The following is a 21,454-nucleotide window of genomic DNA, read 5'->3' as shown; positions in this document are numbered from 1 at the left end:
GATTTCTGTTCTCATCCTGAAGCAAAGTTCTTAACCCAAGGTACTATTTCTGGGTTGGCGGAGTCTGTAACTTGAAGCGTCTGTAACCTGAGGTACCACTGTACTTTATCCCCAAGTATCTGAGAGACTGCATCCCTATAGGCCCTCCCCCCAGGTGTTAAGATCAGCAGAAGGGGCACTCTGGGTAGTTCCGCCAACCACATAAATTTGGAGGCGGCCCAAGAGAGGCCATTCTCTGAGGCAACTCCTCAGTTGTGTAGTTCTTTTCCTACAGAGGTACATTTGACACCTTTACCAACTAGCAAATGCTGAAGATGTGTCTCTTAGCTCCGGTCTTTGAAACTGTGCATTTTTAGAACTCACCCTATTCCCACGACTCTGGTTTGTTTAACTGCTTTTAATTCTGGATGCTAAACCCTGGCAAGAGAGAGGTCCTGGTTCCTGTGCCAGAGAAATGGATCAGTTGTCTGCTCTGAATAGGGTTGCACTCAGGAGTGAGTTCATAGCCTGAGGCTGCTTTTGGACTCATCTTTGTCACTCGGTGGTCACAAGGACAAGGAGTCCCTTTTACCAGCTTCAGGAGATCAGGCAGTTACAGGTATTCCTGGACCATGATAACTTGGCCACTGTGGTCTTAGTACCCCAAAGACTGGATTGCTGCAATATGTGTTCATCAACACCAAAGACTGATACAACAGGTCCATTCCTATAGATGTAGTATCAAACAAGACCACGAGCACCTTACATCGCCGGAGAAGATGGAGTTCTGCAGCATGGATCTCTTTTCACTGAGAACAAGTCCTGAGTTGCACTTATTAACCTAAATGTGTGGAGGAACCCACAGTCCAGTCACCTTCCACTCATTCAACATAACACATGGAAACTACTTTAACACATGGAAACTTTCTTTAAAAAAGAAAACTGATTTTATTTTATAAAGCAAAAGGGAAATATATCCAATGACAGTAACGACGACAATGCATTAGGGAAAAGCAACATTTCAGGAAAGGAAAGAGGCTCTATCTCTTCTTTGTTTACGAAAGCGTGACACTGTTGAAAAGAAGCTGCTAGTTTCACACTGTCATCCGCAAAACTCATGATGTGCCTACAAGCAAAGTGCAAAGAATGTCTCATTTGTTCACCCAAGGGGGGGGGGGAGTAGTGCATGGTCTGTGGTGTATAAATGGCTTTGGGTTTAACTCTTTGGTAGTTTTGTTCCCATCCTTGCAATCTCTAGAGGCGAGAATGAAAAAACCCACCAGCGTGAATAATACAGTCAGATGGGATGCAGGTCCTCTCTGCTTATTTTTCATTTTTCGTTTCACCTTCCCATAAAGAGTTTGAGGCAGTTTAGCATTATGCTGTACTATCAGCCGCTGATTTGTGTGCCTGCTGAAAGATCTCTCAGCTTGCTTCTGGTCAGCCCCACTTTAATCAGCTGGCAGAGCCATTTTATGCCAATGTTGCCAGTTTCTCAACTGGGAATCCATGAGTCAGGGTGCTTTCAGAGTGCCCCATCCAACACTCTCTGTGCTCAGCCAGCTGCCATCTGGTGGCCTTTTTTTAACAGCCAGTCCAGGGGGTGCATCTGTATGTCTGCTTCCTCTTCCTTTGCCTCAGGGTTGCCCCTTGTAGAATTCAGCAGGCAGGAAGATGGGGACAAAACTAGACTGAGCTGAGACTGCCTGTCATTGGCTCTTCTGCCCTATCAGCCACACAGTAGAGAAACATGCAGTTGGGAGATGCTAAATTGTCCTGCATCTGTAGCTTATCTTCCTGTGGTCTGTTGCCTCCCTTTCTTCCCAGCTGGATTCCAGCATCAGGAATGAAACTTGTCAGCAAGGCAATGGAAGAATTTGTCGGACCTTACATTCTTGGCAGAGTTTTGAGTTCCAACAGATACTGGGTAATTGATGTCTCCCATGGTTACTATAGCTCCCCTTTTTGAACGTTTGGAAAGCTGCTGTAGGAAGGCAGAGTAGTGGCGCCCGCCCTGTGGAACACCCTCCCATCAGATGTCAAGGAAATAAACAACTATCTGACTTTTAGAAGACATCAGAAGGCAGCCCTGTTTAGGAAAGTTTTTAATGTTTAATGCTGTATTGTGTTTTTAGTATTTTGTTGGAAGCCACCCAGAGTAGCTGTGGAAACCCAGCAAGATGGGCAGGGTATAAATAATAAGTTGTTGTTGTTGTTGTCTTCCAATCCTTCAGTCTTGCTTGGAGGTCTATAGCCGACATCCACAGTAAGGTCTCTGTCATTTCCCTCTCCTAATTTTTTTACCCATATGATCTCAATCTGCCTTCCATGCTCCAGGTCATGGATGTCTTCACAAGCCTACACATCCTTTGCATATAATACTACTATTGTGAAATTGCTTTGAGGTGCTTCTACAGGAAGTGATTCATAAATGGAAACAACAATAATAACTCTGGAGAGGCACAAGAGTCCTGTCCTCTCTTGCATCTGGCCAGTCTTGCTGAAGCTGATGTGCATGAGCAGAGAGGGATGGAGAACCTTGCACCAAATATTCTGCCTCCCTTTCCACTTTGTGCCTCCATAGATCAACAGTCCTTAATAAGTCTTTAGTGTGTGCCTTTGTAAGACATTTGGAGTTCATTCATTTTGTTTTCATAGAACAATTGACCATTTAACTCATGGGTAGGCAAACTAAGGCCCGGGGGCCGGATCTGGCCCAATCACCTTCTCAATCCGGCCCACAGATGGTTCGGGAATCAGCGTGCTTTTACATAAGTAGAATGTGTCCTTTTATTTAAAATGCATCTCTGGGTTATTTGTGGGGCCTGCCTGGTGTTTTTACATGAGTAGAATGTTTAAAATGCATCTCTGGGTTATTTGTGGGGCATAGAAATTCGTTCATTCCCCCCCCCAAAAAATATAGTCCAATCCCCCACAAGGTCTGAGGGACAGTGGATCGGCCCCCTGCTGAAAAAGTTTGCTGACCTCTGATTTAACTGGTAACATGGTGTCTCTCTCTCTCTCCCCCCCCCTTTCTTCTTCAGTTTCAGAAGCAAATGAGGATATAAAAGACAAGAGTGGTGGAGTGGTTAAGAGACAGTGGTCAAGCTGGGAAGCTCAACAGGTAAGTCTTGGATTTTCTGCTTTCAGAAATGTACTTTAGATTAAAACTAGGCTTGGGCCTAGTGGGAAAACCCCAAATATTGGAGCACCTATCTCTTCAAGAAGAAAAACCCAGCCATTTTAAATTCCATGTGCCTTATTGAAAAGTGTCCATTGCTTAACAGTGAAAATGAGAATGTGGGGGTAGATGGTCAATGGAACAAGAATGAACCAAGCAAGTGGAAATTATAGATGTAAGATTAGGTTCCATTCTGCATGTTTTGAATGTAAGCTGTTACACAAGGAAGTCACAAAGGTTTGGGGCTTGATCTTGTGTGATCCTTTGTTTAGATCTTGTTGTCCGTGTTTGGTTGTGTGGCTCATGGGAAGGTTTTTCTTTCCTTCCGTGGTACAGATTTCCTCTGAACTTCTTATAAGCACACACAAAAAAGGATGTTTATTAAAGGCTGAAAATGTATGCTTTGACTTCATTGACTTTTAGTTCAAGACTTTAGCATGCTTTTGGATCAGCTTCTTCCTTCATGCGTTGGCTGGATGTAAAAACAGCCAACTCAGTTGGCTATAATGTGGAAGGGAAATGACCTCTATTGCACCTGTTCTACCTCATTCAGATTTCCACGCATCAGTCTTGTTTTTAGTTGTCATGAGTATGTATACTACTTTTGCTTAGCTCATGGTTGTTGAAATACGGAACATAATCTACCAAGTCTGGTCTTCAGATGATCTGAAGACCAGATGCAGCAAGAGATGCCTGATTTGTCTCCTGGAGCTGAGGTTCCCAGGAAACAGGGTCCTCTCAGGCTCAGGGTCCTTCCTCATTTCTGCCTTCTGTCCAGGGCACATGGCTCCTTCTTAAGCAGCTGCAGGGGAGATGGGGTAGAGAGTACCCAAGCATTTTCTCAGACCATGGATGGTTCCATCAGGAGTTGAGAGTGTGCAGTATTTAGGGGACTCTGGTTCATGAAAGCTTGTAGCCGCATTAGATTTGATAGTTTCTTGAGACTGAGGTGCCACAAGACTCTTTGTTCTCCTTGTTTTTACAGCGGAGGGAAGGGAGTGAGCTGTTTTGTGTGGCTGGTGGCACACAAGGAGGCAGGCAATCCAGTCTAGCAGGCACCCTTTTCAAAATGCGTTGGACAATGGTGCGAATGCCCATGAAAGTCATTTCCCAATGATAATTGAAATCTTAGCCATTTCAGAATGATTTGCCCATCAATTCTGTTTGTTTCACTGTCTGTGCCTGTGCGTGCAAATTGTGGAGAACGCTCTCAAACGTATATAATTTTCATATAATCCTGTACATCTGCAATTTAGCTTCTAATTTGTTTCTTTGTAGTATTAAGCAGAGACAGTGGTTTATTTTTTAATGACATAAAAAAAGGTTTTCTCTCCAGGGGTTTTGACCCGTGTGGCAGAAAGAGCTTGTGTTTCTTTTTCATCATCAAGACAAAGACTGAATTCTTTCTTTTTGTTAAAAAAAAATGAAGTGATTAAAGAGAAGAATGTTTCCCCTGAGATAAGATACATTCTTTGTTTTTTCTTCTTCCTTGTTTTCTTTCTCTCATCTGTATGTCATTTCTCTTTGTCCTCCCACCCCACCCCCAGTGTGGACGCCTCCATTTTAGGATGCTTACCACCGTGGTTATAAATATAGGAGTAACATATTGAGATCAGGATCAGGACACATAGAATTAGTCATATTATTCTGCTTGCCATATAAAGACTCAGGAACTCAGAAAGAGAGCAAAATCTAAGGCAGGAATACAGGAGATTTGCAGAAACTTATCTTGCAGACAGGATTCCCCACATTTGTGTTAAGCCATCAGCTGGGATGGAGAAATTGTAGCCTTCCAGATGTTGTTGGCTACAAATCCCATCATTCCTGACCATTGACCATGCTGGTTCAGGCTTTGGGCCAACTGAAAATATTTTGCTGAATAAGGTGAAGGACAATATAGTATTATTCCTCCTGGTTCATCCGTTTCTCATACAGAGGCCTTATGTTTGTATAAGAAATGACTATCTAATGTAGCTCTTTGCTGGAGATGTGATATGGACAATGCTTCTTTGAAACATATGCTTCTACTGTGTCCCACACTTGCTAAGTTTTGGGAGAAAGTGATGGACTATAGAAGCAAGACACTATGGAAACTTCAGATTTTCAGAGGTGAATATGTTCTTGAACTATATACCCATTATATGGAAATTGACAGCAGCACGGCGAAAATGGATTCTACACACCCTAATGGTGGCCAAGAGACTGATACTGATGAATGGGAAGAATAGATATTCGATTCTTCTTAAACAATGGCTTGACAAAACGACAATATTGGCAACACGTATGAATGGGCAGCTTATGGACACAGACTTTCTTTGGATAAATACAATGATATTTGGAATGAGTTTATTAGGTTATTGACTTAATAAGAATAAGAATATACACATCTGAGGTCCAGTGCCAAGGGCCTTCTGGCGGTTCCCTCACTGCGAGAAGTGAAGTTACAGGGAACCAGGCAGAGGGCCTTATCGGTAGTAGCACCCGCCCTGTGGAACGCCCTCCCACCAGATGTCAAAGAGAAAAACAACTACCAGATTTTTAGAAGACATCTGAAGGCAGCCCTGTTTAGGAAAGCTTTTAATATCTGAAGGACTATTGTATTTTAATATTTTGTTGGAAGCCGCCCAGAGTGGCTGGGGAAACACAGCCAGATGGGTGGAGTATAAATAATAAATAATCATATATTTATTATTTGTCCTCACTCACTTTTTCTCTTTCTCTCCCCCCCCCTTTTTCTAATAAAATATTAATATACAGAAGCCAACTAGAGTGGCAGTTAGATCTTACTTCAGCCCTGGCAACAGCATTGTGTCCTCCACCACCACCAAGGGCTCCAGACTAGTTAGGCAAATCAGGCAATGTGGCACACACTGCTCTAACTGAGGGATACAGCTGGGACTTGGGAGCAGTAGCATTTGCCACCTGATGTGGTTGTCTTGTTGTCTAATGGTAGGGCTGGCCTCCTGGAGCTGATGGGAGTTGCAAGTCCAGCAAGATCTGAAGGGCCACAAGTTCTTTGTCCTAAGCTGGAGTCATCAAGGTCTTGGAGCAGATACTGCACCTCCCAAGTGTGTTGCACCCTTAACCATCCATGGACCAAACTAAAGCATTTTTGGAAGAGATACTTTAGTGACCACCTGCCTTCCATAGTTGATATCAAGGGGGCGGATGGTACAGCTGTTGCACATGTTCAGATGTGGATGCACAGACACACATGGGGCCTTGGCAATATAATATAAAAACCCTCCAACTATCCACCCATCTGTTGTTAACATCCCTCCAGCATTGGAATCCACCAACATTTCCTTGCTAGCAACATAAGATACAGTTTCAGTGGCTCGTGACTAGTTCTTGTGTTCAGATGGAGCCTCGTCTCAGAAGAGATTGGCCCTATCACTCATCTTTCTCTTGCCCATCTCATGGGATGATGGCAACAGGCAAGGAAACATTTGTTTGCATTTTTGTTTTTGTTCTGCATCATGCTTACTTGTTGTAGCATTCCGAATCTCTTGGACAACGTATTCGCATCAGTGAGTTATCTTTCATTTTATTTTTTCACCGGCTTCAGCTCTAGAAATTTTTGTAGTGGAGCCATATCAATGCTTGTTGCATCAAAAGTAGAGGATTACCACTGCTGAACACTCTGTGTCAAGATGCTGTTGTGAGGATCAGAAGCAGCTGGTGCCTAGCGGATGATAGTTTTATCCACTTTAAGCCCTACCAAGGGTTTACCATATGGCTAGGCCTATGCTATAGCATACTTTGCATAATGGTTAATCCAACCTTTCCTTCTGCCCCCTGCCCTTTTTTGCAGCAAGAAATACATTGCTCCTTTATCTCTGAAGTAGACCAGCCTAAATTTCTCCTCCTTCTTTAACTCTTAAACCTCACATTCTACTCCTCATAGGAAGGGATCCAGGGGTCATCCAGTCCAACCCCCTGCAATCCAGGAATCTCAGCTATAGCATCCATGACAGATGACCATCCAACCTCCACTTTAAAACCTCCAAGAGAGGAGAGTCTACAACCTCCCAAGGGAGACTGTTCCACTGCCGAACAGTTCTTACTGTCAGAAAGTTTTTCTGTATGTTTGGTCAGAATCTCTTGAAGCCATTGGTTCGAGTCCTACCCTCCAGAGCAGGAGGAAACAGGCTTGCGCTCCTCTTCCTCCTTGATTTTTGAAAGGGAGGATGATCCCTCCACTTCTCTTTAACATGAGAGCAGCCTTGCTAGATCAGTCCAATGATCCATCTGTCACGGCTAAAAATTGGCCGCTTTTTCTTTTATGCTAAAAGAACTAAGTCAGCATGAGTCAGCGGCCTACAATGACTCATGCAACCTTTCACCAAATTGTACCTGTATATATAGAGTGGTCAATGTTAGTGTTGGGTGTAGGTTGGTTGGATGGTAGAAAGCTGGTTGCGTTTGGTGTGTGTAAAAGCTGTTGGTCGTGGTTGGAGAAGAAGACTTCTTAAGGATAAAAGCAGCAATAGTTTGCAAGAATACTCTTTCTCAAAGGCTCTTTTGTGCCAACTAAGGTCTGAGGACTAGGCAAAGGAGTAAAAAGGAGGTCAGAACCTTTTCTTTTCCAAACACTGTCACCATCTAGCCTGGCATCCTCTTATCACAGTGGCCAACCAGATGCCCTGGTAAACCCTCATGCAGGACCCAGCCACAAGAGCCCTCTTCCCTAGTGTGCTCTTCAACAACTAGTATTCAGAAGCATCACTGCCTCCAACCATGGAGACAGGCGTGGCTACCAGGCTTAGTAGCCATTGATAGTTGTGTTGTATTTCCAGAGAGGAAGGAATTCACAGGCCGTATGCATGCAAAATGTGCCACCACACTAAATGACTGTGTCAGTGCTGGGTAGGATATCTTCTTCTTCTTTGGCGATCACTCATAGCTGAATAAGATTGTCTTCCATAAACACGTTTTTAATAGTGAGTCTGTAAGTGACTGTGGAGGCCAATTCTGGATCCCCACGCCCTTCCACAGTGGGGACATTGGTTCCTGGGTGGGAGTTGATCATGGTGTGGATTTGCCAAACGTGCCTTCCTCTTAGCACGTTTCTCCCTTGTGTCCTGAGTTTGAGTGTCTTCAAAGCACATGACACCTGCTCTCCAATTGGAGCGCTCGCAGGCCAATGTTTCCCAGTTGTCAGTGTTTCTACTACATTTTTTTAGACTTGCCTTGAGACAGTCTTTAAAACTCTTTTGTTGACCACCAGCATTACGCTTTTCATTTTTAAGTTCGGAATAGAGTAGTTGCTTTGGAAGATGATCATCAGGCATCCACACAACATGACCAGTCCAACGAAGTTGATGTTGAAGAATCATTGCTTCAAAACTTGTGATCTTTGCTTCTTCCAGTACACTGATATTAGTTTGCCTGTCTTCCCAAGTGATGTGTAAAATTTTCTGGAGACACCGTTGATGGAATCTTTCGAGGAGTTGGAGATGGCGTTTATAAGTGGTTTATAAGATGCCGTTTATAAATGTTTCACAAGCATACAGTAAGGTTGGTAGTACTATAGCTTCCCTATACAGGGCTGCCTTCAGAAGTCTTCTAAAGGTTGTATCTCCTTGGCTCAGGGGTCACATAACTCCATAACCCTCCAACGTTCCTCTAATAAAAATAGGGACATCCTAAGGGAAAGCGGGACATACCAGAATCAAATCAGAAACCGGGATGGCTTCTGTAAATCTGGGACTTTCCCTCGAAAATAGGGACACTTGGAGGGTCTGTGACCTCTACCTCTTCTGAAGCCACACGGATGCTGGTGCCAGGAGGTCAGATAGCACTGCTGGCCTGATGACTGCTACTGATTACACCCCCTCCAATGCTGTGGACGGAAGCTGACCAGACTAATTCCAACCATGGAGAAAGAGCATAACCATCATTGCTAGTAGCCATTGAGAACCTTGGCCTCCATGAATGTGTTCAGTCCTCTTTCAAAGCTATCCAGGTTGGCCCCATGGAGTTTTGCATACAGAAGGTCACAGGTTCAATCCAGGCAGTGCTGAGAAAGATTCCTTATCTGCAATCCCGGAGAGCTGCTGCTGCCAGTCAGTGTTGACATTATTGAGTTAGATGGACAATGATCTGACAGTATACGGCAGTTTCTTGTGCTGGAGTGAAATGAAGTAAATTAGAAGTGGTTTGGAAGAATATCCTCCGTGTGTGTGTGTGTGTGTGTGTGTGTGTGTATAAACTTGGAATAACTTTTCCCTTAACTTGAATATTATAGTCTCATTGGTCACATAATCTCACTTTCCATTCAAATAACTGGAGAGCCTATATATATATATATATAATATGTTACACTGTTATTTCCTTTGAAGTTAAGGTCAGGCTGTTTCTGTCCTTTTCCCCCTGCCTTTGGCAAATCTTTGCCTGCTTAGAGGATGATCCTTCATATTTTTAATAACTTCTGATATATATATAAATAATGGCAACTCAAGAGATCAGCTTACTCTTTGGCCATGGGAAAAAAATCCTCCTCTATTTCTTATTCCACGTCTCTCAAATGTGGTTATCCACATTGTTAAAAGGACCAGTTTCCCCCGCCCCCCCCATCTGAAATCCAACGAATGAAATGTGAATCTTACAGTTTTGCTTTGTAAGTCATTGGGGGGTCATTTGTAAGTCATTGGGGGTGAATGGGGGAGATTGGAACAGAAATGTAATTTTTTAAAATAAATAAATAAATAAATAAATGCCAAGACTCCTTGGATTCTAGTGCTATGAGTGCAGGGGAGAGAATAACTTTTTTTTCTATCCACTTTCTCCCCTCCGTCTATCATGATTCCACTTCCCTTACTCACCATTCGTTCTCTAAAATCAAAACCCCCAAACATGGTAACATCAGGCTTGCTCCTTACTTTGTAACGCAGAGTTGGTCTGCCAATGAGCCTGGAGCCTGAAGCCAGCTCCCCATAGAGTGCGTCCTTGGGGATCCTGCCACCTTCTATTCTTTTTTTTCTTTTTCTTTTTAAAAAATATTTTATTAAGAGTTTTCTTGTTTTACAGTGTAAGTGTAATGCCTCGTATTTTTTCCCCCATGTAACATTTTTACAAATCCGTTTCATTTGTTGAGGCATTAAGGGGAGAAGAAAAAAGGGGGGGAGAAAAGAAAAGAAAAGAAAAGGGGGGTGGAGGGAGGGGAGATGGATGGGGGTGGGGTCGGGTAGCGGTGTTTCTATTATGCTTAATGTATGTAGAGTTTGGTGTCAGCGTGTTTGTGTCGTTCACTTGTGTTCCTTTGGTGCTGAGAGAGGTTGGGGTTGGCCTAGGGTGTGATTGTTTGTTTGTGATTGGCTGTGGTGATCTTTGTTTTCGTGGCCACTTTCTATTCTGTCGACACGACGAAGCCAGCATAGACATCGCTGAGACAGGAATGTGAACACGCTGGGAATGTGGTCTTGGGAGAGCACAACTTTGTTGAGACTCTGTCCTGCCACGTGATGCCCAAAATCTTCCCGATGCAATGCCTTATTTTAGGGGGAATTGCTTTAGGGAAAGAAATTTGCACAAGAACACTGGTGAGTTTTCACAAAGACTTGCTTCTTTTTCATTGCAAATACTGAATTCAGGATTGGGGAAAGGAGAGAGAAATTGAAATTGCCAGATTCCTCTTTCCCTACACGGGGTCGTCCTCAGCACCAGAGAGTCTGCCCATGGTAAAAGTTGGACCATGGGTAGGCAAACTAAGGCCCGGGGGCCGGATCCGGCCCAATCACCTTCTCAATCCAGCCCACGGATGGTCCGGGAATCAGCGTGTTTTTACATGAGTAGAATGTGCCCTTTTATTTAAAATGCATCTCTGGGTTAATTGTGGGGCATAGGAATTTGTTCATTTTTCTTCAAAATATAGTCCGGCCCCCCACAAGGTCTGAGGGACAGTGGACTGGCCCCCTGCTGAAAAAGTTTGCTGACCTCTGAGCTGGACCATGTAGTCTCCCTCCATTCTATGTTCTCCTTCTTGGTCTGTGGTTCCATTTCTTTTTGGACCGCAGGGAAGCCAGTGTGTTTGTGTGTGCGTGCGTGTGTGTGTGTGTGAGAGAGAGAGAGAGAGAGAGAGAGAGAGAGAGATTGTCTTCATACTAACAAGAAAGAGCTGGCAGCATAATTCCCGAGGCTTTGCACAAACTGAAGAGATTTCAGTATTCTTTCTTTTCCTTCCTTCCTTTTTCCTTTTTGTAAAGAACACATCTATTGTGAACACAATTATAAGCTTTCCTGCTTAAATCTGACCCATCAGAAAGACGTGCTGCCACCAGTATCATTAGCAAGTAAAGTGTTGATAACACTAGTCAAACGCACAGCAGACTCCTGGCTCTTTCGGCGTCTGGACTAGCTCCCAATATTAGGAACGGGGCTCCGGCTGCCGTCACTTCTCCTGTGCTAACATACGCCCTGCCATTAGCAGTCTGAAGGCAATTTTAATAAAATACATAGGCCTGCCGAGTTGGCCTCGGAAGATAAATAAGCAATGCGGAAAAGAAGCTTTTGTTTAAAAGTAATTATTTAAACTATGTATTACAGGTAATTTCCCTCCACCAGTAAAGCAAAATGCTATCAGAATTTCAATAATGTTTTTTTGTGTGCGCGTGTTGCTTATCTAGATAACACGATATTGTCATTTCAGGGAGCTTAAAATGGCTGTTTTATTTCCATTTCTGTCAAATGGGAGGCTAAATAGGGCCTGAACACACATTTAAACATCATTTGTTTGTTAAATTCTAGGGTGGACGGTTCTGTTTTCCTGATCCTTTTTATGGTAATGCAATGATGGTTGTTTCATAAGCCTTTGAGTTGATTTATGAGGCCAGGGGAGAAGTGTTGGCCAAAAGAGCAGCTTTGCCCCCCCCCCTCACATCGCGCAGGCATAACACCTTCAGGTTTAATAAAAATATCATTAAAGAATTTTATCTTGTAGTAAAGTCCAGTCATGGGGGTACTTTAAAGAGTCGGTTTATATACTGGGAAGCCACAGAAACAATCATTTCTCTTGATTGCGTGCCTCTCCTCTAAAGAAACAAATATTTCTTTCCAAAGTCAGGTGAAGACGTGGCTTTATGTTCCCCATTCTATCCACATGCCCTGCAGGGGCTGACAAAATATTGCAGCTGAAGGCCCCATTTCCTTCCAGGCTACTTTTTTGGGAGGCCACATGCCTGGGCTTTGAACTTCTGAGGAGGCCTTTCTCTCAGTCCTGCCACCTTCTCAATGACTTTTGGTGAAGACATGGGAGAGGGCCTTCTTGGTGGCTGCTCCCAAATTGTGGAACTCCCTCTTATGGGTTGGGTTAGGACCTGGGAGACCAGGGTTCAAATTCTTGGGCCAGTCACTGTCTCTCAGCCTAAACTACCTCACAGGGTTGTTGTGAGGACACAATGGGCAGGGGAGCGTCATGTCAAGCTTTGTGGAATCGGCTTCCTCCCCCCGTGGCAGTAGAAAAGGAGATCAAACGAAAGGAACTTCTTACCAGTTAGAATATTTAATAATCACAGCAAGAAAACAAAGAACCCGTCTCCTAGAAATGGCGGTGCTCCCAGTTAAGGTTCACACCGCCTCCTTCCCTATTAATCTACGTCATTCCTACGTCTTGTAATCTGATCTTGTACCCTCTGCGCTTTCTGTTCCCAGACTTTCTGAGCTCTTCGTGACTTTGGGGAGGGCGGTGGAGGAATGCTTTCCAGAGACTGTGAATCTGTTAACCCTCTCTCTTGCAGTGTTTCTTCTACTAGCTCTTCCCTACTCAGTATTTCCCAGCTTCTGCCTTCTAAACTATGCCCCTCTGCAAACCACTGTTCCAAATCTATACTGTCTTTCTGCTCCTGGATTCAGGATCAAGGGGAGGGGGTGGTTCTTACCATTCCTCTTCAGTCCAGCCCTCCTCACCATGGTCCCTGACAACATCACTTTGAGCTCCTTGGAGGGAAAGGTGGCATATCAATGTGAAAAATAAATAAATAAAGCCAGTGGCAGAGACTACCCCTTTCTCAGCCTATTGCATTGACACGTCCACCAGTGGAAAGCAGATTGATTATTTTAAATCTAAAATTGGCATGTGGCTGAGCCCACCGAACTATAGTAGCTGCCATATATTGGATGGGACCATGGCTCCATGGTACAGCATCTACTGTGTATGCAGAAAGTCCACAGGTTCAAACCCCAGCATCTCTAGGTAGGGCTGGGAGAGGGATTTGGTGCTGACCTTTAAAGCCCTTTACAACCTTGGTCCAGTATACCTGAAAGAGCATCTCCAACCCTATCGTTCTGCACGGACACTGAGGTCCAGCTCCGAGGGCCTTCTGGTGATTCCCTCACTATGAGAAGTGAGGTTACAAGGAACCAGGCAGAGGGCCTTCTTGGTAGTGGCACCCACCCTGTGGAACGCCCTCCGATCAAATGTCAAGGAAATAAACAACTATCTGACTTTTAGAAGACATCTGAAGGCAGCCCTGTTTAGAGAAGTTTTTTAATGTTTGATGTTTTATTGTGTTTTTAATATTCTGTTGGGAGCCACCCAGAGTTGCTGGGGAAACAGCCAGATGGGTGGGGTATAAGTAAATTATTATTATTATTATTAGCCTTAAACACCGGAGAACCAAAGACAGTGTAGAAAATATTAAGAGAGATGGGCCAGTGGTCTGACTCAGTATAAGAGTTAGGACCCTCTCTCCATTCCCAATTTTAAATAGTTACACATTTCTAAAAAGTGGCTGTGGAGTGTTCCAAGAAACCAAACATACGATGCAGGTGTCTGTTCACCACCCTGAAAGTGTTAATATAAACCCTCCTGAATCAGTAAAAAAGGACCAAGCGCTCATGGCTTCCCACCCCAGTGGCATCCCTGAGAGCCGCCCCACAATTCCCCCCTCCCCCAATAAGCAAAATAGTTGCCATTTTGTTCCTATGGGACCAAGTTGGGAACAGCCACAAGTTCACCATCAGCTGGGGATGCCTTGTACCACATCTGGCCATTGGTCTAGCCCATCAGTTTGTCGACACCAGCAGCAGTGTGCTTGTGGTCCTCCAAATTTTGCTAGACTACAACCCCCATTGCCCTTGGCCATGCTGGATGGGGCTGGAGGGAACTGGAATCCAGCAACACCTGGAGGTCCCGGGTTCCCAACCAACGGCATACAGTGGCAGCAGCTTCAAGACTCTTTTCCATCTCTGCCTGCTAGGAATTGAACTAGGAATGCTTTGCACACCAAGCCACTGGGCTATGATTCTTCCCCTCCCATGACTTTTACGATATTAATCACAGATGGGAACATAGGAAGTTGCAGGGGTACCAACTTGAATAAAATAGGGGGGAGAGATAAGCGCCGGCCCACAAAATTGAACACATGATACAGCATGCACATCCCATTTGAATGGCCATATCCATCAACGCGGACACAGGTGGTGCTGTGGGTAAAAGCCTCAGTGCCTAGGGCTTGCCGATCGAAAGGTTGGCGGTTCAAATCCCCGCGGCGGGGTGCGCTCCCGTTGCTCGGTCCCAGCACCTGCCAACCTAGCAGTTCGAAAGCACCCCCGGGTGCAAGTAGATAAATAGGGACTGCTTACTGGCGGGAAGGTAAACAGCGTTTCCGTGTGCTGTGCTGGCTCGCCAGATGCAGCTTTGTCACACTGGCCACTTGACCCGGAAGTGTCTCCGGACAGCGCTGGCCCTCGGCCTCTTAAGTGAGATGGGCGCACAACCCTAGAGTCTGTCAAGACTGGCCCGTACGGGCAGGGGTACCTTTACCTTTACCTTTTATCCATCAACTGGGGAGGAGGCCCCGTTAAAATTTTTACTGGGGGCTGAAGAGACCTCAGCCCCTAGGAGTTGGCTCCTATGGGAAGCCTCATTGTACCAAATCAAACCTTTGGTCCATCTAGTCCAGGCATAGGCAAACTCGGCTCTCCAGATGTTTTGAGACTACAATTCCCATTATCCCTGACCACTGGTCCTGTTAGGTAGTGATGATAGGAGTTGTAGTCCCAAAACATCTGGAGGGTCGAGTTTGCCTATGCCTGATCTAGTTCAGTATTGTCTCCAGTGAATAGCAGCAGCTCTTCAAGTCCCAGGTTTCAGACAAGAAGTTCCCCAGACTTACCTGGAGATGCTGGGGATTGAATTCAGAACTTGCAGACCAAGCATGTGTTCTACAAACTGAGGGCGTCTTGCTAGTAAATAATGATGCACTCACCGGTTCAATTGTTGTTTGTGTACTGATGGAAGAGGACTTTGCCTGGAGCCCTCGACATGCAACTTATTTTACATAATTTTTATTGTTCTTGTAACAAGGCCAATGAATACAAATTTGACATCCTTCCCCCCCTTTTTTTTACGACAACGATGTTGAACACTCAATTACATATCACATATATACCCTGCTTAGAACCTCTTTGCGACTAATAGCCTAGCTGGCCCTGTGGGAGATATTGCCAATACACATTGTATTAAATTTAATATAATCCTGCAGCATACATTACAGTTTACACTGTTACTTAAATTTAATTTGTATTAGGATGATTCATGGTTTGCAATGACCGCGGCAGAAGAATACCAATGGCGAGTTTAGTACAGTTTAGCACCGAGCGATATTTCGGGAATAGATAAATAAAAAGCATAGCTTTTCTGACAAACGCCTTTGGCGTAATCACGGACAAGTAGGAATGTGACCCGTAACAGACAATGTGAAAAGGCTTGTGTTTGAACATCCTTTTCTAAGTTCACAGTTTTCTGTGTCTACTCCAGTCCATATTAGCTACAAGCACATGTTTTGATGGTGGAGAAAGCTCCTGGCATTTTGGATTGTTATTATTATTTTTTTGGTGTGTGTGTGTGTGTGTGGATGAACCGTTCTTATTTGCAACTCTGAATATGTTTAGCCGCATGGGGCCGTCGCTCAGCAATTGTGTCTGTAAGTGGCCAATTTCTACCCGACCCCCAACCCTCCCCCCCAGCCCCGATCAAGGGCAGATGAAAGGTCATGATTAAAACAGTGATTTGCCTTCAGTTTAACGTAACAGTTAGTCACTGTTTTATGCCAAGATGTCAAAACTCTATATTTTTGTGTGTGTGTGCATGAAAAGAAAAGGAAATTATAAGTTCTTGAAAAATGTTGGCAATTTTCCCAATGGCAGTGTTGAAATTTATTTTAATTATTGTACTTGTCTCGGTTCTTAGCGGGGGGAAAAGGAGGGGGGAATAATTTGGTACAGTATTATGTAGCTAAGGATTAAACAATTAATGGTGAGACCCCCGTATCCTATTAATACATTTGGATTAATTATTTCAACCGTTTGCTTTAAAAGTCAGTGGCTGGGGGTTGCATCCATTTTATTTTGTAGTAAAAACAAAAGCAATGGCTTTCCCCGATATGGATGAGCCATAGATGCTAGGAATGAGTTTGTAGGGAGCCCATGAGTCCCACATCATAAGAACATGAGAAGATCCTGCTGGATTAGGCCAATGGCCCATCTAGCCTATAATCCTGTTCTATATAAACGTGCTCTCCCATTTTGTGACTTCCAGCAACTGGTATTCAGACGCGCTACTCACTCTTACTATGGAAGCCAGTCCAGAGCCTTCATGGCCAGTAGTGTAGAGCCTTCATGGCCAGTAGTGTAGAGCCTTCATGGACAGCCCTCTCCTCCATGAATTCGTCCAGTTTTCTTTTAAAGACATGCAAGTTGCTGGCCATCATTGCCTCCTGTTGAAAAAGTACTTTCTTTTATCTGTCTTGAGGCTTCCAGCATTTCGCTCCTGTCAGGGAACCACCATCAGAACAGGGGTGGGAAACAGAGGGGCAGTTGTCTTACAGGGACCTCAACATGTTGTGTGTATGAGTCAGGGGGCTTTAGAAAAATACTCTGCACATGCTGTGGCTCCAGGCCTTCTTCCCCAGCACAGCTGTTTAAAAGCAGGTGCTCTGATAATTTGGTTTCCAAAATGTAGAAATCTACATTTCTGTATACTGAGATGGGGAACCTGTTGCTGTCCAGATGTTATAGGACTCCAATTCCCATCAGCCTAGCCTATATAACCAGTGGTCAGAGATGATGGGAGTTGTAGTCCCACAAGATCTGGCTGGCCATGGTTTCCCCATCCCTGCTGTAGCCAAAGAGCAAATTCATCCCCTGAGTGTGGATTTTTATGTACCCAAAGCATACACAAGATGGAAGTGTCAGCAAGCTTGTGGGAGGCCAAAAACATCCTAGTGGGGACTTAGGATGCTCAGAGGGCACAGCAAGTTGGGGTGCAGTTAGAACTGGGGGTAACGGAAAACCTTGGGGGAGAGGAAATGGAATGGAGTATTCTGGAAGGAAGCATGGCTGGCTGGAACCCAGAACAGGAATGCTGCACACCGTAACATGTTTATTTTTGCAGGTTCCGCTTGTTCTGTCTGAACCAGGGTTTTTGCAGAAGCCCTGTTCAAGCAACTCATGCAGAGTAGAGAAGTCATTCAGCCACCAGGCTGGCGAGTCCTTCTGAGTTCTTCGATCTTTGCTATAATTCTCTGAAAGCAAGCTAATAAAAGTTCCTATTGACTTGCACTTGTGTGTGCTTTAAGCATTTATTTATAGTCTACCATCAGCAGATTAAAAATCAATTAAGGACCACAGAAAGAACCCAACTTACATATTTCTTCTCTCTTTCTTTTTTCCTGGTAAAGATTTCTCCCCCTAAAAGATTTTACATTAAATCTTGCTGCTAAGCATTATTGAGGATAATGAGCCAAATGCACTCAAACTCTATGTGTCTTTAATGCCACAGAAGCCCATTAACGTATTGAATTGGGATGTTTTCTTCAATGGAGTCCTAATGTTATCAACAGTCCCACTGAGTGAGGTTGCTCGTAGGGAGAGAGAAGGCTTATTTGCAATGAGTGCATCTATATAAGATGCAGCTATAAGCTGGACCCTTTGATTTCAGTGACTACAGATACAGGTAAAGGTAAAGGGACCCCTGACCATTAGGTCCAGTTGCGGACGACTCTGGGGTTGTGGCGCTCATCTCACTTTATTGGCTGAGGAAGCCGGCGTACAGCTTCTGGGTCATGTGGCCAGCAGGACTAAGCCGCTTCTGACGAACCAGAGCAACGCATGGAAACACCATTTACCTTCCCTCCAGAGCGGTACCTATTTATCTACTTGCACTTTGACGTGCTTTCAAACTGCAGGAGCTGGGACCAAGCAATGGGAGCTCACCCCGTTGCGGGGATTTGAACCGCCAGCCTTCTGATCGGCAAGCCCTAGGCTCTGTGGTTTAACCCACAGCGCCACCCGTATCCCTGCCTGCATTATACCTTTAAGCAGCATCACACCAGAGTCTCCTGTGAAGAGGGGTTGATCATTGGGAATTGGAGCTCCAAGAGAGGAACAGAGGTCTTCCAGCGACTCTTGGCACACTAAAAAAATTGACACTTCCCAGAAGTCTTTGGGAGGGAGCTGTGACTGTTCTAAGAAGTATCATGTTGTTGTTTAGTAGTTTAGTTGTGTCCAACTCTTCATGACCCCATGGATCAGAGCATGCCAGGCACTCCTGTCTTCCACTGCCTCCCGCAGTTTGGTCAAACTCACGTTGGTAGCTTTTATAATTCTGTCCCACCATCTCGTCCTCCATTGTCGCTTTCTCCTTGTGCCCTCCATTTTCCCCAACACCGGGGACTTTTCCAGGGAGTCTTCTCTTCTCATGAGGTGGCCAAAGTATTGGAGCCTCAGCTTCAGGGTCTGTCCTTCCAGTGAGCACTCAGGGCTGATTTCCTTCAGAATGGATAGGTTTGATCTTCTTGCAGTCCATGGGACTCTCAAGAGTCTCCTCCAGCACCATAATTCAAAAGCATCAATTCTTCGGCCATCAGCCTTCTTTATGGTCCAGCTCTCACTTCCATACATCACGACTGGGAAAACCATGGCTTTAACTGTACAGACCTTTGTTGGCAAGGTGATGTTTCTGCTTTTTAAGATGCTGTCTAGGTTTATCATTGCTTTTCTCCCAAGAAGCAGGCGTCTTTTAATTTCGTGACTGCTGTCACCATCTGCAGTGATCATGGAGCCCAAGAAAAGTAAAAGAAAGTAAAGAAGTATCATACTAGTGCTCTAAATGTGTGGTTTGAATGTGGCTTTATACTGCAAAGTTGGAAGGACATCCACCATCTACCACCCAGTGGTTTGAAGATCTCACTACCCTTTCTTACAGTGGCTTATAATTGTCAGTTTCATATAGATACCCTATTTGGACAGTCTGCACCTTTTAATTATGATTGATGGAATATTCTTATTCATGTCAGCTGACAATGTTTTTTTTAAAAAACCATGTTTACTTTTTCTCATTATATTCATGGTTTTTTAAATGAATAAATTGATGACAAACACAGCTCTCATCCCTTTCAGAGCATAACATTTGCCTCCACAAGCGCTAGAAACTTATTTTTTTGGGGGGGGGGGAGGGAAAGGAAGCTGGGCTGTGTGCCAAACGCCATATTTTGCCCTCCTTTTTAAACTGCATGTAGACCTTCTGCATCAGAACCTCTTCTTGATGTACCTTTTCCATGCGTCTGCTCTGGCCTGGCAGCATCAGAAAGAGATGCACACAGGAAGTTCCTGGGAAGAAGCAGGGCTGGGATTTGGTAATTTCCTCTCCTGTTTTTTTTAATAATTATTATTATTATTGTTAATTCAAATTCATGGAACTCTACATCTGTTTCCTTTTATATTCAAGATAAATCATGATTATGGAGAAGCCAACTTGTGAAATGAACTAAAAAAAAGTTTCGATTTTCCTTTCTTTTGGCTATTGCCATCCAAAGAAATCATCATTTGGGCAACTAATATTCCTAAGTATCCTCCGAAAGGAACTGTGATATATTGGAGCTGTTCAGATGTCTTCACAAATCATTTTGCTTTACAGCTTTGATCCTGAAATATGTGAAATGATGTCTGATTTATGCTGCTGATCCTTCTTTTAGATAGTTAAGTGTTCTTGCTTAATGTTATTAAATAAGTTCAAAGCTTCAAATAGGCCATCCCAGTCTGAGGCCATTTGAAAAATGGTCTTCCCGGCAAGCTATACTTGGTGTACGTGTTTTAGCCAACCCTGCCATTTTGTCTAGAGAACTGCAGTTTTTTGGTCCTCTCCGCTTTTTTGCATCATTTCCCCTTTGCTTTGATGTACTTTCTCATTAACGTAGCCCCTTCTTTCAACATAGCATCTCTAATATTCTTAACGTGCATAGGCAAGAGGCTAGCTCAGTCTTCCCCAACCTTGTGGCCTCCAGATGTTGTTGGACTACAACTCCCATTGTTCCTTTCCATTGTCCATACTGGCTGCTGCTGATGTAAGTCCAAAACACCTGGAGGGCCACAGGTTGGGGAGGCTGGGTTAGCCACTATGAAGCACAACCTGATATGGGTTTTCTGGGCTGTGGGTGCTCTGACCATACCTGAATCTAAACCCAGGATAGGTGCTTTTCAAACCAAATATCCTTGTTGTCCATCACTGAAACTGAAGCTGGGGGAGAGGTTAACACCCTCAATCCTTGGTAGCTTACAAGGTCCACCAAGGGATGGACAAATCATTCTCTCTCTGGCTCATGTCAGTTTTGCATACATTCATCCCCAAATCTATTCCATCCTGGGTTGTTGCCAATATGAGTCATACCCAGAGCAGACTGATTCAAATTAATGCACATGACTAATTTGGGTTCATTTGTTACAGTGGATCTGCTCTGGGTAGATTTTTTTTTTTTAAGCATGAAAGTCTGTATTTAACATCTTTTTTTCTATGTTCTCTCAAAATCTGCTTCTCTAAATGTATTTTATCTCAAAATACTTTTTTCTCACAAACATAGGTTTAAAAATCAATTTTTGTTTTTGAACCAAGAACTGTGCTGAACACCAGGAAGTGCAAAACTGGTTGGGTAACTTAAGTTCTGATGCTTGGACTGGGAGATCTAGACCAGGTCAGTCAAGCCACCTCTGAATTCCTTGTTCCAGCCTTTGAGGCTCCTCTTCCCCAGAACCACTCACCTGGTTTAAGTTTTGGGTTGTGACAGCAAAATAGGAACTATCTTGAACGCATGACCATATTTTACCACACTGATCAAACCCACATAAAGAAACTCCTGACTAGTTTGTCCTGCCTTATAGCAAACTTCTGCAGTGTTTTGATATTGGACTACCAATCCCATCATGTGCGAACATTAGCCATACTGGTTGGGGCTCATGGGGAAGCATCAAGGTGATGAAGATTGCTTTGCAGCTTTCTGTAGAGCAGGGGTGGGTAAC

General features: G+C 44.1%; 1 protein-coding gene across 8 annotated transcripts in view; it reads left to right on the top strand.

The window, feature by feature from the left end:
- SOX5 (SRY-box transcription factor 5) overlaps positions 1 to 21,454 on the top strand; it is a 769,299-nt gene that overhangs the window by 198,824 nt on the left and 549,021 nt on the right. For 4 of the 8 annotated variants that reach the window (XM_083700221.1, XM_083700226.1, XM_083700235.1 and 1 more), the window contains exon 3: positions 3,030 to 3,103. The exons of 1 other annotated variant lie outside the window; for it this stretch is intronic. The gene's annotated coding sequence lies outside the window, so the exon portion shown is untranslated. Of the gene's footprint in view, positions 1 to 3,023; positions 3,104 to 21,454 lie in introns of all 8 variants that reach the window. 3 more of the 8 variants (XM_083700225.1, XM_083700230.1, XM_083700232.1) reach the window with 1 other exon arrangement.

This window comes from Podarcis gaigeae (assembly GCF_964106915.1).
Source record: "Podarcis gaigeae genome assembly, chromosome: 10".
Taxonomy (NCBI): Eukaryota; Metazoa; Chordata; class Lepidosauria; order Squamata; family Lacertidae; genus Podarcis; species Podarcis gaigeae.
The sequence above is the reverse complement of the archived record's forward strand: the minus strand, read 5'-3'. Positions and strand labels throughout refer to the sequence as shown.